Source organism: Lycium barbarum, chromosome 1 (assembly GCF_019175385.1).
Source record: "Lycium barbarum isolate Lr01 chromosome 1, ASM1917538v2, whole genome shotgun sequence".
Lineage (NCBI taxonomy): Eukaryota > Viridiplantae > Streptophyta > Magnoliopsida > Solanales > Solanaceae > Lycium > Lycium barbarum.
In genome coordinates, this window is record NC_083337.1 from 26,213,364 (window position 1) to 26,232,492 (window position 19,129).

The window sequence follows — 19,129 nt, forward strand, 5'->3', positions numbered from 1 at the left end:
GAAAAGGCCCAACAACACATATATGCATAACTAGGGCCGACAAGGCCAAACACAATACCTGTACACTGACTGATAGTCTGTAAGCCTCTAAGAGCACTAATATGCATCAACCGGTCGGGACAGTGGCCCCGACGTACCCATAGCCATACTCTCTCTTTCTATATATATGCATGCATCCTATTTAATGACTCTGACCAGCAACTCCGGAGAATGGAGTGCGAAAATCCCTGCTGAACTTTGGTATCCTATTGAGAAAGGTACAACAATCCGTCTACCATACCTGTGGGCATGACCACAGCGCACAAAATGCGTCAGTACGAAAGATGTACCGAGTATGTAAGGCAGTAAGCATAGACATAACATAAGGATAAGAGATACAAATAACGTGGGAAAAGATGTAGAGACTACCTGAAACTCTGAATAAGGCCGCTGAGGGCGACCATAATCATGACATAAATGTAAATGCATGCTCGTAAAATCATTCCTCACTGTGGAGGCATATATCATATCATATAACAATAATAAATCCCTCTGTGGGGTGAGCTCATCATCATAACATCATCTCTGCCCAACTGATCAGTGGCAATGCACAGCTACGTGCCTACCCGGCCGCCTACAGCACGGCTCGGTAAAGAAAGAAATACATCTAGGTGCACAGCTACGTGCCTACCCAGCCGCCTACAACATGGCTCGGTAAAGAAAGAAACATGTCTAGGTGCACATATAAGTGCCTACCTGGCCCACTATAGCGCGGATCGGTAATGAAAGTAAATACATATATATATAAGTGCAATGCAAGACTGACCTCAGAAGAGACATCATAGAAAGAGTCGGAGTGACCTGTCGTCGTCACCCTCTGATTTTTCATTATTGTCGCTACATTCTTTAGCTTTGAATCAAGAAGACCACAAATGTAAAGAATATGAAATATACTTGATACAGATTACACGTGAGGTAAAGATCAACCCCATTGATCGGCGACTAAGTGCATCGGCCACTACATTCGCCTTCCCGGGGTGGTATAAAATATTTACATCATAATCTTTTAATAATTATAACCACCGCCTCTGTCGCAGGTTCAACTCTTTTTGCTTGAATATGTACTGAAGACTTTTGTGATCTGTATAGATATCAACGTGCACACCGTACAAATAATGTCTCCACATTTTTAAGGCATGAATGACCGCAGCCAATTCGAGATCATGAGTTGGATAATTCTTTTCATGTTTCCGTAATTGTCTCGAAGCATATGCAATAACTTTACCATGCTGCATCAAAACGCATCCTAATCGCACACCGGAAGCATCACAATACACAACATAGCCATCTGGCCCTTCTGGAAGTGTTAAAACCGGAGCTGAAGTCAACCTGTTTTTCAACTCTTGGAAACTACGTTCGCAAGCATCGTTCCATTGAAACTTAGCTGTCTTCTGGGTGAGCTTCGTCAATGGGGCTGAAATAGATGAAAAGCCCTCTACAAACCTTCTATAATAGCCTGCCAAACCCAGAAAACTACAAACTTCTGTGGGCGTCGTAGGCCTTGGCCAAGTCTTCACAGCTTCAATTTTCTGAGTGTCGACTCGAATACCATCATTTGAAATGACATGGCCTAGAAATGTCACAGAATTTATCCAAAACTCGCACTTTGAAAATTTTGCATACAATTCTCGGGCTCGAAGAATACCAAGAACAATTTTTAGATGATCTGCATGTTCCGATTCCGTGCGAGAATACACCAGAATATCATCAATAAATACTATCACAAATAGATCCAAGAGAGGCCTGAATACGTTGTTCATTAAATTCATAAACACGGCCGGAGCATTAGTCAACCCGAACGACATTACTCGGAATTCATAATGGCCATATCTCGTTCTGAAGGCCGTTTTAGGAATATCCGCTTCTCTGACTCTCACTTGATGGTAGCCCAACCTCAAATCTATTTTTGAAAACCACTTGGCACCTTGCAATTTATCGAACAAATCATTTATCCTTGGAAGAGGATATCTGTTCTTTATCGTCACCTTGTTCAATTGCCTGTAGTCGGTACACATTCGTAGAGATCCGTCTTTCTTTCTCACAAACAAGACCGGTGCTCCCTATGGTGATGAACTGGGTCTAATGAATCCTTTCTCGAGCAAGTCTTTCAGCTGCGCCTTTAGCTTTTTTAATTATGCCGGAGCCATTCGATAAGGAGGAATAGAAATAGGCTTGGTGTCCGGCAATACATCAATAGCGAAATCAATTTCCCTTTCTGGTGGAAGGCCTGGAAGTTCATTTGGGAATACGTCTGAAAATTCATTCACTACTGGAACTGACTGGAAAGTTGGCGGCTTTTCCTGGGTGTCATGAACCCGAACTAAGTGATAAATATAACCCTTGGCTATCATCTTCCTTGCCTTAAGATAGGAAATAAATCTACCCTTTGGCGATGCTGCATTACCTTTCCATTCAAGCACGGGCTCTCCCGAAAATTGGAATCGGACCACCTTTGTGCGGCAATCAACATTTGCATAACAGGAAGCCAACCAATCCATACCCATGATTACATCGAAATCTACCATTTCCAGCTCAATCAAATCAGCCTTGGTCTGTCGATCACATATCACAATGACATAATTTTTGTACACTTGTCTTGCTATCACGGGATCGCCAACCGGAGTAAGCACCTCGAAGGGTTCAATTGACTCGGGTTTCACCCCAATACAACCAACAACATATGGAGTAATATAAGAGAATATAGAACCCGGATCTATCAACGCATACACATCACGGGAGAATATAGACAATATACCTGTAACCACATCTGGAGAGGACTCGAGATCCTGCCGTCCGGCTAAGGCGTCTACACGGGGCTGAGTGGCACCTGAAGTAGATGCTGCCCCTCGGCCTATACCTCGGCCTACTGTCATCTGGGGAGTCTGCCCCGCTGGGCTAGCTGATGAGGAACCCGCTGCTGAGCCTGTGGGCTGAACCCCACCGCTGCCATATCGCGAGGGACAATCTCGCATCAAATGTCCGGTCTGCCCACAAACATAACAAGCATCGGTGTCCTGACGACATGGCCCTGAGTGTAATTTGTGGCACCGACTACATCGTGGAACTGGGGGTCTCCCCTGACTATAATCGCCCTCAAACTGGGAACCTGAAGCCCTCGAACTCTGACCCTGTCCCGAGCGAAAAGAGCGGTCAAATCTTCTATCTGGAAATCTGGGAGGTGCGCTAGTCGCTGACTGGCCTGAATGTCGGGAATAAGTCTGCCTCGATCCCCCTCTATAATCACTGCTTGTGCCCATAGATCTAGCCCTTTTGGTTTGTCTTCTATCACTGTCGCGATCACCCCTTTGTTGTTGTTGTCGCCCCTCCAAATTCTGAGCATGGGCCTGTATCCGGGAAATGTCCATCCTGTCTTGCAAGGAAGCCGTCAGACAATCTTTGAATAAATGTGGCCCCAAACCACTCACAAACCTATGTACCCGATCTCCCATGTCGGCCACCATAGTCGGAGCATACCTAGCCAAAGAATTGAATTGCATGCTATACTCCCGGGCACTCATATTTCCTTGCCTCAAATTTAAGAATCCGTCCGCTCTAGCTCGGAGGACCTCGGGTGGCAAATAGTGGCGAATAAAAGCATCTACAAACTCTTTCCAAATCGGAGGAGGCGCATTCTCTCCTCTTGATAGTTGTCAAACCCCAACCTTACTAGGGTGTGATAGGCACCCGACCCCATATTTGGAGCCGAGCGAATCCGCTGACTCTTATTACATACTTAACCTCTTTAAACTCTTACATCAATAAGAAGTGGAAAACATAGTAAAGCTTTCAGATTTTTTTTCTTTTCTTTGTACTCAATTCAAACAAAATCTGTGGCCATGTGGGATTTGTAACATAAAATATAAAGACACATCGGCTGGTGAAGCCGCTTTCAAGACTGACATATTACACCCACGACTCTGTCTGCAAAGTCTCTAACTTCGAACAAGACATCATAGCATAGTACTCTGACCCGGCAACACCCCAGAGCAAATGGAGCTTGCCAACTCCGCTGGAACATCTTCTATAATAACTACTACTCATCTGGGTGTACCTGCGCGGCATGAAACGCAGCCCTCGAGGAAAGGGGGTCAGTACGAGCAGTGTACTGAGTATGTAAGGCATGAATAGTAACATAGTAAGAGATGTAATTATGAACAACAACAGAATAGAGATATAGAGCATATCATGAGATAAAAGAGTAACCTGTACATCTGAGTGCCTCTTAGGGCGGATGCCATGCATGCTTATCTTTCCTTTGAAAACATTTCTTTTTCATATACATAGAAAATAGAACATGTCATAGCGCCGAGCAACGGCGGCTCCCCCATATATGTCCCGCGTCCGGGATGATAAATTACGCCAACTGACCAGGTGGCAATGCGTCTATAGCGCAACATATGGCCCTTTTCCCCATATCCCCCATATACATATACATATATCATATACATATATCATATAAGCAGCATGCATGAGAGCCCAAAGAAAGTCATGTATCCATCGGAGTGACGTAAGGTCGGTAACCTCCGATTACATTATGAAATAACCATGGTCGCTTTGTCTCACTTTGAAGGAACAATTATTATAAGATGAGACTGGCAACGAATAACAGCGCACATAACCCGACACCTGAAAACTCAGAAACAAGTTTCGGGTCGATCCGATTTAGTATAAGAAAGTTATGAGCGTTTGAAGTACAGAACCTTCCACGAACGTTTCAGAAGCTATATTTGGAAAATCAAAGCAATAATCACATCAAGTACCTTTCGAACATGAAATCATTTTTATCATAGTCATCATAGAAATATTCTCATGTTCGACATCATCAATGTCATTGTAAAACATATCCATATTTTTTGTCATAAAAGCTTACAATACCATAAACCTTTGTTTTGAAAAGATACGGACGTTTTGGAAAACATTGACGGGTTATCGGGAACACAATCATTGCCTTGGGACTATAGACTTCTATCTCTTGAAGACAAGGAAGATATGGAAACATTTATAAATTTCGTAACGTAGGAATCATGCCTTTGAAAGAAAGGGACGAGCCTTAACATACCTGCTCCACGTCCTATTAGCTACGCTTAATTGTCCAAGCTCGCTATCGCTAGTCTACATTCAAGAAGATTGACGCAATCATTAGATTCATCACCATATACTTGTCTTAATCTTTCAAGTAAATTCACTTATGATCTGCCGAAATTTCGGCAACATCTCCCTTGTAAATACACCATCCCCGAGAATATAACTCGGCCCAAATCATCAATCAACAATCCGAGAATTCAACTCGGCCAAACTATCAACAACAATACCATCAATCATACCAACAACATCAATAATCAATTCAAGACGCATTCTAACATTAACAACCTTTGTCATACAATTTAATTACATTTCATTTATATTCAATTCAATTCACATAACATTCAAAACGACTCAATCAACATACTACTTCACCCGAAACCTTCCAATTCCAACAAGAACAATAACAACCTATTTCCTTCTTTCAAATTCAATCACAACAACCCAACTTACAATCATCCAAACAAATATCTCACTTCCAAATTCATGAATTCCACCAACATTTTACGTTAACAACTTCATTCATACAAATATAAGAATTCATGCTAATGTCACATTAACTTCCACAACGACACCACAACGATTACAACTTCATTTCAAGCCATTAAATCCTCATTTTACATCATGGAATCCACAACACAACAATCAAACTACTAAATAAAATCAATTCATTTGTTCTACACAATGCAACTATATTCGGCCAACACCCCCAACATACCAAATTCATGATTTTCATCCATTTCCACACACTACAACATACACAACCATCCATAACATATGTAAAAGAGGATTGAACACATACCTTTCTCACTCAACTTCTTGGCTTGGCTAAGGTTTCCAACTTGCACAATAAATGCTTTGCTTGCTCCAACAATCACTCCATGTTAATTAGGGCCTTCAAATTGGTTGAATTGATAGAAGAGAATTATTTTTCTTGACCAATTTTTCATGACCTAAGTTCGGCCATACCATGGCCGAATGACTCCTTTTTTTTTTCTCTTCTTCAAGCTTTCTTATGTTGTAGAAAATGATGAAATTTCTAGATGATTTTTCTTGCAAACACATATATATACATAGCTCCTTCAAATAGTAGGTGGACACATGTCCCTTCTCCATTTTTCTTGTAATTTCTTAAACAACATGAAATGGTCATGAAACTTACCTTGGATGATGGTTGAACAAGTCTTGAGTGGAGTTTCTCCTCTAACACTAAAACCCTACTTCACCTCCCTTGGGTCTTCTTGATTTGGATGACCTTTACTTGGATTTCATACACTTGGTTTCATGGATTTTGTGTTGTTGATCTTAGTTTTCCTTTGATTTCTATTGCAATTGAAGAGTAGGGAGGGTTCTAGATGTTTCTTGAAGTGTAGAGTGAGAGTGGAATGAAAAATGAAATGAAAGAGGTCCCTTAAAATCTGCCCGACCCTCTTTATATGGACCAACATACGGTCTGTACTATTTATACGGACCGTATGTATGGTTGTACATTTGGTCCAGTAGCTGGTGGCCTTCTTGGCCAATTATAGTGTCCAACATACGGCTGGTACAATTTATACGGTCTGTAGGTTGGGCCGTATAATGCCCAGTGATTTCGTTTTCGTTCTCGTTGTCTCGTTTGATCTCCGATCCTTATGGAACCTTCTTGGCACTTGTTTAACATCTCAACATCAACCTTAGGGACATTATTATACTTCTCTAAGACATCATTATGCCATCATGGACTTGTTGCTCGAATTTGTTATCCGATACACAACGTATGATTCGCTTGCCTTAACAACTTTCTTTCCTTGCATTATATGCCTTTAAAATCTCGTTGAGGGTCATCTAATACTCTTTCTTACTCGTCAAAACATCGCATATGCTATGTCCTCTGCTAGCCTGTTCACTGTACATGTACGGGGGAATTTCCCAAGGTGTAACACTCAACTTTGACGTGAAGAGTACCATAATGAACATCATTCTTCAATTGACAAACAATAGATACGAACTGCGGGAAAGTATTCCACTATAAGCTATTCATGAGAAGACATGATCTTAACTATTTCGGAATGTGGTTGATACAAGTTACAGAAATAACGTTTCAATGAAAGCTCATTTGAATTCTAGTCATGCCAAGAAGAGAAGAGAAAGCCCTGCATACCTCGTCGATTGGAGTTATGCACATTTCCATAAGCCTCGAACATTTTATAACTGACTTCCTACAAGATACGAACAATTCGAGATCAACTTAGAGCATATAGCCAATAAAAATCTTCATTTAGGCATTTTATCGAGCAATTCGTAGGCATGAGTTTGTAAGCTCTATTGTGGTGTAGCTTCTTGTAAAACACTACCAAAAACCTACTTTTATACTCCTCCTTACTACCATGATTCAATCCATACCATCATAACTCCAAACAATACAACAAACCCAACACAAATAGCTCAACAATTTAGCCATGTCCATGGAAGCTTCAAGTTTTAACCACAACTTATTCATATGAGATTTTCCCTCCATTTTCTTAGGTTTAAACACTTATAAAGCTTAAGAAGAGGAGAAAGGGATCAAAACATACCTCAAACTATGCAAATAACTCCAAACTATAAATTGCTTCTGGATGAAGTTTCCTTCCAAATATCGAATTAGCGAGAATTTACCGATTCGAAGATCACTACCTTATTCCTTGTGTTAGACTTGTATAATTTGCCCTTTGATTATCTTGTGTTTGATGGGGAAATATTTAAGGATGCATTCTAGGGTTTTTAGGTCTTAGGAAGAGGAAAAATAAGAGACAAGTCGTGGAAGGGGTGAATATATATACAAAGACAACTTTGACCACCGACTATGTCCACTGTTCCCGCGGCAGTTTATGTCCTTGGACAAAAATGCAAATTTCTCTCTACTCCGATGTCGTATTGACGAACGGTAAAATCCGCTGGAAACTAGACTCATAGACCTTCGATTTGATGGGTGGATCACCCCGTAACTCCCAGTATATTGAGAGAAAATCTCCGAGATATCTGACCCAAATTTCAGTGAAATTTACAAACTTAACTTGCGACGCCCTTTGTCGACTTTCGTATTACAACTCGTTTGACTTCCAAACTTAACAAGAGACCATTATACAATTCAAATACTTCATATCATTACTTGCTTATCATATGTAGCACTCCTAATCTCACCCAAAAGCACAAGTTATCGCATTCCCAACTTGCCGACTTTTGACGAAACTCATGCTTCTTTGATTCGTTCACCCTCCAAATCTTCCGCCACTTACTGATATTATTTATAGACTCTTGTAACCATTTTTATTAATAAACTCAATCCCTTTTATCCTCAACATAATTTCTTTTTGAACTTACGTCGACTAACTCATGATGCGACTTTAACGTGCGAAAATCCGAGGTGTAAAATCCTTCCCCCCTTAGGAACATTCGTCCTCGAATGTTGAGGGATATTCTAACTCTTGGGATTTCTAAAAATTTTGGCAGAGTTTCCTCTGTAAATAGGACTATCAAAAACATGTCAAACAACCCAAACAAATGTCCAAAGACACACAGGGCCACACAACAGCATAACAATATTAATTTGGCCCCTCACGATCGTCTATTTGTACAAAAATTATAATAGGTTAGCCATAACTTACCTCAACCGTTCTTTGTTGAAGTCTGCAACATGCTAGCCATATCTGTCTCAACAATAAAATCAAACAAGATATATAAAAAATCAATATATATAATTGGAAATGAGGTATCTTATCACACGAGTGTCGGCATAAATATGAGGTCTGAAACAAATGGGGGGCATCCAGCCTTCACATCTTTCCTTGTATCCTTATGTCGGTTCCTCCACATTATCCTATTGGCAACACATTTTTTTTCTTTCTTTCAACTTTGCAGCTTGTAACTAATGATTTCGAGGATCATGAGTAATGATGGGGTACTTATGATATTTAGATGTGCAGAGCCCCGGATAAACTACTTTAAATTCCTTAAGCACATCAAACTTATCAACTACTTAGCCGGTCCCAATGCAAGATAAGTCTACCTTTCTCGACGAGTCTCAATAGGCCTTTCATGGGTGGTGATTCCAGTGAACTTCCAAAGTCGAGATGCCGGTTACCCGAATAGAATTCCCGTCAGCTTTGAGAAACTTGTCGATATCGCTAAGATGTTTAAAGGAGATAGGGATGTTTAGCCCTTCACTCTTTTTCATTCCTTATTACTATTTGTTGTACCAAATCATGACTCCATCTTCTTGTTAAGAGTTACATACTCGGATGGTGGCGATTACTACGGATGAACTGAAACCACCTATGTTGCTTGTAAGTTTACTATGAGCATATATATCTTCTTGAAAGGGCTTCTAGAATTGTGCACCTTAGTCTGGTAAGATAAGGAATGGAATCCTATGAGATTGAGTCATTTTATTTCTGTTTAATTTGGCAAAAATCTTTCAACCATGAGCGTAGTTTGAACAGACCAAAACTAGTTCCACTCACGGTTTTTCAAGGGAATTAAACTCGCGATGGACGTTTCCTAATCCTGAAATAACACACGGTATTATAGCTTACACACTCCAACCCAAACTGAGTGTAATAGTTTCTTTTTCTAACAACTTGTCGGGCTTATTTCTTGGATTCGTTGCACAATTAAGTGACATATTTCATCCCTAGCCTCAGTACAAAACGGGCCAATGGTTCAATCCTTGTCGATACTCTTCATATCTTCTTGTCATATCCATTTTCACTTCTAGTTCCTTTCATCTACTAATCCCTTTGGTCCGGTCCGTATCATCTTATTATTAGCAACATTACTTATCTTTTCCTTCGGGACTTAATTGCACCGACGTCCTTAGCTTGAATAACAAATCTGTCTTGCAATGGTTACATCGCATTCAGGCCTCCACTTCCTCAGTGCTCTGTATCTTAAATACAACTATGTCTCTTCTCAATTTTCTTTTATTTGTCTTAGTCATTTGGTCTTCGTCTGAAATTTCTATTTCCTTTCTCGAACCTGAACTTGCTTGCAATTGTCATTACTCCCTCTACATTAGTCTTCTTTTTGATGACTGTCCCCTTTTCATTCATGTATACTTTCCCTGACGTCTCCTAATTACTGAGTACATTAAACTTCCCTTGATAGCTTCCCCCTTATTGGGGCATCGTCCTTTCAATATTTTCCAAAGACTTTACTTTATTACAACTTCCGTTCCTATCGTCTTTTTTTTTCCAGAAACTTTCCTTGTGTGTCAACTTACTTTCTTTCACCACATCCCTTGTATTGAAGAATTTTTTTTCTTTACCCTTTCGTGTAGAGATAGCATCCATGTCTTTTAACATTTCGTCCTCAGTTAATTATCCTTCGTAGTCATCCTCTTACTGCGAGAACTCCCCATATTCATATATATATATATATACTGATATATTTTCTCTCGTACCCGCTGGTGACTATTATTCGCTTTACGATAACTTTCACTTCTATTTTTGCTTTTATTCCTTCTTATCAAAATAATCCTTTATCTTAAGCTTTCACGAAAAAAAAATATTGTCTTGGATTAGTCACACTTTTTCTTATTTCTTTGTTGCTATTCGCCCTCACGTCTATATAATTTATGAGCTATCAATGTCTTATCCATTTTACAGAATGTCTCAAGCTTCAATTTCTTCTCAAGATACCTTGTAAATATTGATTTTTCTTCCATAAAGCTCACCTTTCTTCCAGAGGAATTTCGTTTTCTAACCTCGTCTCTTCAGGCTTCCAGGTCCGCCGATTAGGATTATGTAGCTCGCCACCTTGCTATTTCGATTCTTACCGTTATCATTCTTTTTGTCCAGCTTCCTGTCGTTATATTTATATATCTAGCCCGTTCCCTTTCTATCTTTCTATTAACCTTAATCCTTTATTTACTCCAGGAATCTTGTTCAAACACCCTATCGTCACCCATTTCCTCTATGTTTATAATCCCTTCATGTCATGGTCTCCTTCATATTTCTATTAATCGATGATTTTTGTTATAACATATCCTCCTGCCAGTCCTATTTCTTTTCCTCGCCACTCCTACGGAAAACATCATCTACAAATTTCACATGCGCATTAGCACAGGTCTCCAAGTATAACTTAAGTGATCGTCATACAAGCTCCCAAATTAGAACACCGACCTTTACTCTCTGTCAAGGTCTGCGACGCCACCTGCGGCTCCGCACGTTCTACTTGCGTCTCGCAGGTGGTGTCCTGTTGGTCGCAGGTTGTGTTGGCCTGCGCTTCGATACGGAACTTCCGTCGAAACTTGCTTCTGATGTTCCTACAAACCTAAAACTTTCCCGAAAAAATTTAACTATTCCGACTTATAGATTCCTATTATGGTAATAGCATTACTTTATATTCATAGAGTCATCGACTTTATTCTGCATCGCTCCTCTTTCACTCACTTTTATCGAGTCGTTGGCCATTCTCTCTCATTCTTCCTTCACTTATTGTTACCATGATGTCCTCCATCCATGGGTAATTCCTTATAATTCAAATCCACAACAGAAAAGCAATACTATTCTCAACATAAAGAAGTCTATCAACAAGCCGATGAACGGTAAGCCTGCTTTAACATAGTTTTACGGAATTAATCCCTTCTAACTCCCTTTTAAAATTTGTTTGACACTATCAACCCACACATGAATACATATACGTTGCATTCCCAGCCACTTAATATAACAAACTCGCTCAACATACACACACGAACAACTATCAGTTCAAGTACACCATTTATCCATTTCTCCCATCTTAGATTTATGACATCATCGAATCACACACACAAAGAGGAAAAGAGATCTTACTTTGGAACATCTTCCACAATACCAAATCACAACCTAACAATATTTCTTACGACTCTGTACAATAAAAGTAAGCTCAACCTGTCAAGTTGTCATATAATACCCGTTTATGACACAACTTCATCATCTATTCCTTTAACTTACGACTTGTATTAACTATATACATCTCAAAATATTACGTAATTTCATCAACAGTTGGATACGAATTTTCAAATCTCGACAAGTCAAGGCAGCCCAAATACAATACAAACAACTTCAACAGTCAGGTTTAAGAATTATGATCGTTGCCTAGTAAGTTATTACCGGGGACATACTTTAGATACTCATACTAGCTCATCGAAAATCATAGACAAAAGATCATACCTTGACTGCCTTTGTTCAACTCCTTACCTCTTTACTTCACTACAAGGTAACTTCCAAAGCTCTTGGATTCACATTAGAGGATGGAAAGCGACTAATACCTTTTCTCGGCATCCTTGTCCAGTTTTTCTTAACCGTACTTTTCTTTTAGATCAGCATTACTGAAAAGGAAATCAAAGTGACAAATAGAAGTTTAAATACTTGTGACTCTGCTCTATCCGCACGATCTAGATTTCAAGGAAGGTACCAACCTAAATGCCCTGTAGCCTCCTGATTATAAATGTGGCGCACTACACATTCATAATCACGCCACATTCATAATCAAGACTCTACTTGCCACGGCTTATAGACATCCCTAGGAAAGACCTGCTCTAATACCAAGTTTGTCACACCCCAACCTTGGGGGTGTGGCTGGCACTCGGCACTCGGCACTCGAAGGGCCGAGCGAACCAACTGTGATATCTAAACAATGTAACATGAATCATAGGTCGACAAGGTCGCTGAATAACAATTGTAAGAGGTATATCATGGCAACTTGCAAGCAGAAAAGGCCCAACAACACATATATGCATAACTAGGGCCGACAAGGCCACAGCCAAGAAAGACAACTAGTCAGAAGGCCGGCAAGGCCAAACACAATACCTGTACACTGACTGATAGTCTGTAAGCCTCTAAGAGCACTAATATGCATCAACCGGTCGGGACAGTGGCCCCGACGTACCCACAGCCATACTCTCTCTCTCTCTCTCTCTCTCTCTCTCTCTATATATATATATATATATATATGCATGCATCCTATTTAATGACTCTGACCAGCAACTCTGGAGAATGGAGTGCGAACATCACTGCTGAACTTTGGTATCCTATTGAGAAAGGTACAACAATCCATCTACCGTACCTGTGGGCATGATCACAGCGCACAAAATGTGTCAGTACGAAAGATGTACCGAGTATGTAAGGCAGTAAGCATAGACATAACATAAGCATAAGAGATACAGATAACGTGGGAAAAGATGTAGAGACAACCTGAAACTCTGAACGAGGCCACTGAGGGCGACCATAATCATGACATAAATGTAAATGCATGCCGTAAAATCATTCCTCACTGTGGAGGTATATATCATATCATATAACAATAATAAATCCCTCTGTGGGGTGAGCTCATCATCATAACATCATCTCTGCCCAACTGATCAGTGGTAATGCACAGCTACGTGCCTACCCGGCCGCCTACAACATGACTTGGTAAAGAAAGAAATACATCTAGGTGCACAGCTACGTGCCTACTCGGTCGCCTACAACATGGCTCGGTATAGAAGGAAACATGTCTAGGTGCACATATAAGTGCCTACCCGGCTCACTATAGCGCGGCTCGGTAATGAAAGTAAATAAATATATATATAAGTGCAATGCAAGACTGACCTCAGAAGAGACATCATAGAAAGAGTCGGAGTGACCTTTCGTCGTCACCCTCCGATTTTTCATTATTGTCGCTACATTCTTTAGCTTTGAATCAAGAAGACCACAAATGTAAAGAATATGAAATATACTTGATACGGGTTACACGTGAGGTAAAGATCAACTCAAATGATTGGAAATACAACTGCCTCAACTTTGACGTGAAGAGTACCATAATGAACATCATTATTCAATTGACAAACAATAGATACGAACTGCGGGAATGTATTCCACAATAAGCTATTCATGAGAAGGGATGATCTTAACTGTTTCGGAATGTGGTTGATACAAGTTACGGAAATAACGTTTCAATGAAAGCTCATTTGAATTCTAGTCATGCCAAGAAGAGAAGAGAAAGCCCTACATGCCTCGTCGATTGGAGTTATACACATTTCCATAAGCCTCGAACATTTTACAACTGACTTCCTACAAGATACGAACAATTCGAGATCAACTTAGAGCATATAGCCAATAAAAATCTTCATTTAGGCATTTTATCGAGAAATTCGTAGGCATGAGTTTGTATGCTCTATTGTAGTGTATCTTCTTGTAAACCACTACCAAAAACCTACTTTTATACTCCTCCTTACTACCATGATTCAATCCATACCATCATAACTCCAAACAATACTACAAACCCAACACAAATAGCTCAACAATTTAGCCATGTCCATGGAAGCTTCATGTTTTAACTACAACTTATTCATATGGGATTTTCCCTCCATTTTCTTAGGTTTAAACACTTATAAAGCTTAAGAAGAGGAGAAAGGGATCAAAACATACCTCAAACTATGCAAATAACTCCAAACTATAAATTGCTTCTTGATGAAGTTTCCTTCCAAATATCGAATTAGCGAGAATTTACCGATTCGAAGATCACTACCTTATTCCTTGTGTTAGACTTGTATAATTTGCCCTTTGATTATCTTGTGTTTGATGGGGAAATATTTAAGGATGAATTCTAGGGTTTTTAGGTCTTAGGAAGAGGAAAAATAAGAGACAAGTCGTGGAAGGGGTGAATATATATACAAAGACAACTTTGACCACCGACTATGTCCACTGTTCCCGCGGCAGTTGATGTCCTTGGACAAAAATGCAAATTTCGCTCTACTCCGATGTCGTATTGACGAACGGTAAAATCCGCTGGAAACTAGACTCATAGACCTTCGATTTGATGGGTGGATCACCCCGTAACTCCCAGTATATTGAGAGAAAAGCTGCGAGACATCTGACCCACATTTCAGTGAAATTTACAAACTTAACTTGCGACGCCCTTTGTCGACTTTCGTATTACAACTCGTTTGACTTCCAAACTTAACAAGAGACCATTATAAAATTCAAATACTTCATATAATTACTTGCTTATCATATGGAGCACCCCTAATCTCACCCAAAAGCACAAGTTATCGCATTCCCAACTTGCCGACTTTTGACGAAACTCATGCTTCTTTGATTCGTTCACCCTCCAAATCTTTCGTCACTTACTCATATTATTTATAGACTCTTGTAACCATTTTTATTAATAAACTCAATCCCTTTTATCCTCAACATAATTTCTTTTTGAACTTACGTCGACTAACTCACGATGTGACTTTAACGTGCGAAAATCTGAGGTGTAACACAAAATCTGCTACATTCTTCTTCGTATCATTCCACCAATAAATCTCCTTAAGACCATGGTACATCTTACTGGAACCTGGGTGAATGGAATACCTGGAGTTGTGAGCTTCTGACATGATTCTCTCTCTGAGCCCATCTACCTCGCGAACACATAATCTGGCTCTGTACCTTAAGGTACCATCATCTTCCCCTTGTTCAAAATCCGTCGTCTTATGCTTGTGAATCCCCTCTCTCATCTGCAAAAAATAGGGATCACTAAACTATTTCTCCTTGACTTCAACCACTAAGGAGGAAAGAGCTCTATTCTGAACAACCACGCCGCCACCCTCGGGGTCCAAGAGTCGAACTCTAAGATTGGCCAAACGGTGAACTTCCTTGGTCATAACTCTTTTATCTGCATAAACATGGGCTAAAATTCCCATGGAACACCGACTAAGAGCATCGGCTACAACATTCGCTTTTCCCGGATGATAGAGAATATCTACATCATAATCCTTAAGCAATTTGAGCCATCTCCTCTGCCTAAGATTTGGCTCCCTTTGCTTGAAGATATACTGCAGGCCTTTATGATTTGTTAAAATATCAACATGCACTCCATATGAATAATGACGCCATATCTTAAGTGCAAAAACCACTGCTGCCAACTCTAAGTCATGAGTTAGATAATTCTTCTCATGATCCTTAAGCTGACGAGACGCATAAGCAACAATCCTACCATTGTTACGCCTCTCGTTTTCGTCGTAAGAAGGTCCATAGTTTCCTAGTTGGGTATACCCTTAGTACGGAGATCCGTACCCGAGTTTTTAAGATATTAAGTGCCTTACCTCGCATATACCAAAGTACAAGTATATGTTCTTTGCAATACGATAGGACTAGAAGTTAAACGAATCGAATCGACGCGAGTCGGAGCGTCGTACGGAAACCTAAAGAAACCAGTCCACTTTGACGAGCAAAGGGATGGGTCGTCAACATGTCGACGAGGCGTAATTCCCCACCGTCAACATGCCGCAACCTTAGAACTTTCAAGCAGCAGAACAACAGAGCAAGTCGTCGGTCATCGACACGTCGACGAGCCGGCGACCCTCTCGTCGCCCCGCAGTCACTAGAACTGTTTTGTTCCACTTATATATATATAGCCCTCATGTTTAATTTCCTCATTTTCCACTCCCTAACCACAGAAAACCCTAACATATTTCCTCTCAACATTTCCCATCAAATTAGAATAGTTTTAGCAAGATCCAAGCCCCGTAAACCCGAGCTAATGAAGAGAAGGTTGTTCCTAGGGTTTCATTGCAGTTGTTGAGCTTGGGAGTTGGAGTTGGAGTTGAAGTTTGATTTTTGGAGTTCTAGTCCCTTCAAGGTATGTATAAGATTCTTACCTTTGTTTTTGAGTTACTTATCAAGAATTTTAGTGACTTAAGGTGAAAGAGATGGTGTTGTAGAGGCATAAACTAGTTTGTTAGTATGGTTTCCTTGTGGGATGATTTTGATTAGGTTTTTGGAGAGATTCTTACTTGTTTATGTTGCCATACGATGTTGTTGTCGTTGATGTTGTTGCCGATGTTTGGGTTGAATTGGGAATTGAGGGATTGTTAGGTTTGCAAAGGAAATGCTGTGCGAAATTCGTTAAGCTCCTTTCGTACTTGAATTGGTTAGTAAGTGATGTGAATGGTCTAATGGCGGCATTTGTTACCTCGATTGTAGACTTGCGAGTTTGAGAAGTAGACGTTAGATGATTAGATACGCTTCAAGGTATGTTAAGGCTGTCCCTTTTATTCTTTTGGCATGATCTTTATCATATGAACAAACAAAGTAAGCGAGCGAGTTCCAAAGACTCTACTCCTAGATGGTATAGGATTCATCGTATCCTTGATTTCCTGTGTGTTATATCTATGGCTTCCAGAGATCTTATGTTGCCCAGAGTAGTCCAGAGTATTCTTTTCCGAGTCTCTCATGCATTTGTATATATTTATAACTATTTTCTTACATCACGCTGCGCTATAGTCGGCCGGGCAGGCACCTAGATGTGCACACCACTGCAGTGGGCAGCTTATGAGATTACCCTGGACGCGGGATGACATGATATATGGATCGGGCTGTACGTTCCATAGAATCAGCAGATATATATATATATATATATATATATATATATATATATATATATATATATATATATATGATTTTAAAAGAGAGCATGCATATCATCCGCCTCAGAGGCACTCTCAGATATTGAGTTTACCTTTCATGTTTCAGATTTCGTTCATGATTTTTATGTACATGCTGTTATTATGCCTTACGTACTCGGTACATTATCCATACTGACTCCCCTATTGCTCGTGGGGCTGTGTTGATACCCGCAAGTTTAGGTAGACAGACATTCGGTCCAGCTCAGTAGGACTTCCACTCAGCAGTAGTCAGTGCACTCCACTTAGTTCAGAGCTGCAGTTCACTTTATTTTTGGACTTGTCTCCTGAGGAGTCACAGTTAACCAAACATAACAAAATATGCAAGCCAACAAGGCTGACACTGTTACACCCCGTATCTTCGGAGAAGCACTTATGAAATTTGAAACGTAAGTACGTTGAGTTAGGGTTAAGTAAACCCACCTTGTAGTATAAAGAGCAAGCATTATTAAGTATATTTAATGAGTGAAGGATGTATATAAGATATACCAGAAGGTTTTATAAGGAAATGAGTGGAAGAAATGGAGTAGTACGACTTTGGAGAAAGGATGGGTAATATTTTGTGTGAAATATTTGGTCCAACTTGGGGGGCGAATATCTCTTAGTATATGAAGTGTTTTAAGGTGGAACAAAAGACTAAAATGAAGTTCGTCGAGTCTAGTTTCCAACGCAACAAACCGTTCGTCGATAGGACATCAGAGTAGAGAATTATGGACGTTACAAGTTCAGCTGACGGAGCAGAAACGCGTGCTACAGTATTGCTACAGTAGTGTAGATAATTGGAGGCTTAGCACAAATATACTACGATGAGTCTAACGATTGTGTGAATCCTCTTAAATGTAGACTTGCGAGCTCGAACGAATAAGTGTAGATAATTGGAGGCTGAACAGGTATGTTAAGGCTCGTCCCTTTCCTTCAAAGGCATGATTTCTATGTTACGATTTCATAAATGCTTCCATAACTTCTTTGTTTTCAAAAGTTAAAAGTCTATGATTCCAAGGCATGATTCCTTTCCCGATAACCCGTAAATGTTTTTCCAAAATGTCCGTATTTTTCCACAATAAAGGTTTATGATTTTGTAAGCTTTTATGACTACAACGACGGACATGTTTTTGTAGTGACAATGAAGATGTCAAAGATGAGAATATGTCTATGATGATTATGATGAGAATGGTTTCATGTTTGAAAGTATCAATTTATGGATTCAATATGATTATGAGAATATTGGGCTATTTCTTGATCCTCAATTTTATTCCTTGATAATGGCTCTATTTTCTAAAGACTTCAAAGTAGTATACGAATTGACGCCTTATGAGATTTATGACCCTATTCTATGTTTTCTCTTGATGTTATTCTTCATTGATAGTCTCACCTTAAAATAATTGTTCCTTCAAGGTGGGATAGAATGATGATGATTATTCCATAATATAATCGGAGGTTACCGACCTTACGTCACTCCGATAGAGTTATAGCTTTTCTTGGGCTCTCATGCATGCTGCTTATATTATATATGTATATGTATATGTATATGGGGAATATGGGGAAAGAGAGCCAGAGCTCTATAGACGCGTAACCACC

At 39.9% G+C, this 19,129-nt stretch overlaps 1 protein-coding gene across 4 annotated transcripts in view; it reads left to right on the plus strand.

The window, feature by feature from the left end:
* Positions 1–19,129, plus strand: part of LOC132633451 (heterogeneous nuclear ribonucleoprotein Q-like) — a 73,856-nt gene that overhangs the window by 26,031 nt on the left and 28,696 nt on the right. The window lies entirely within an intron of this gene.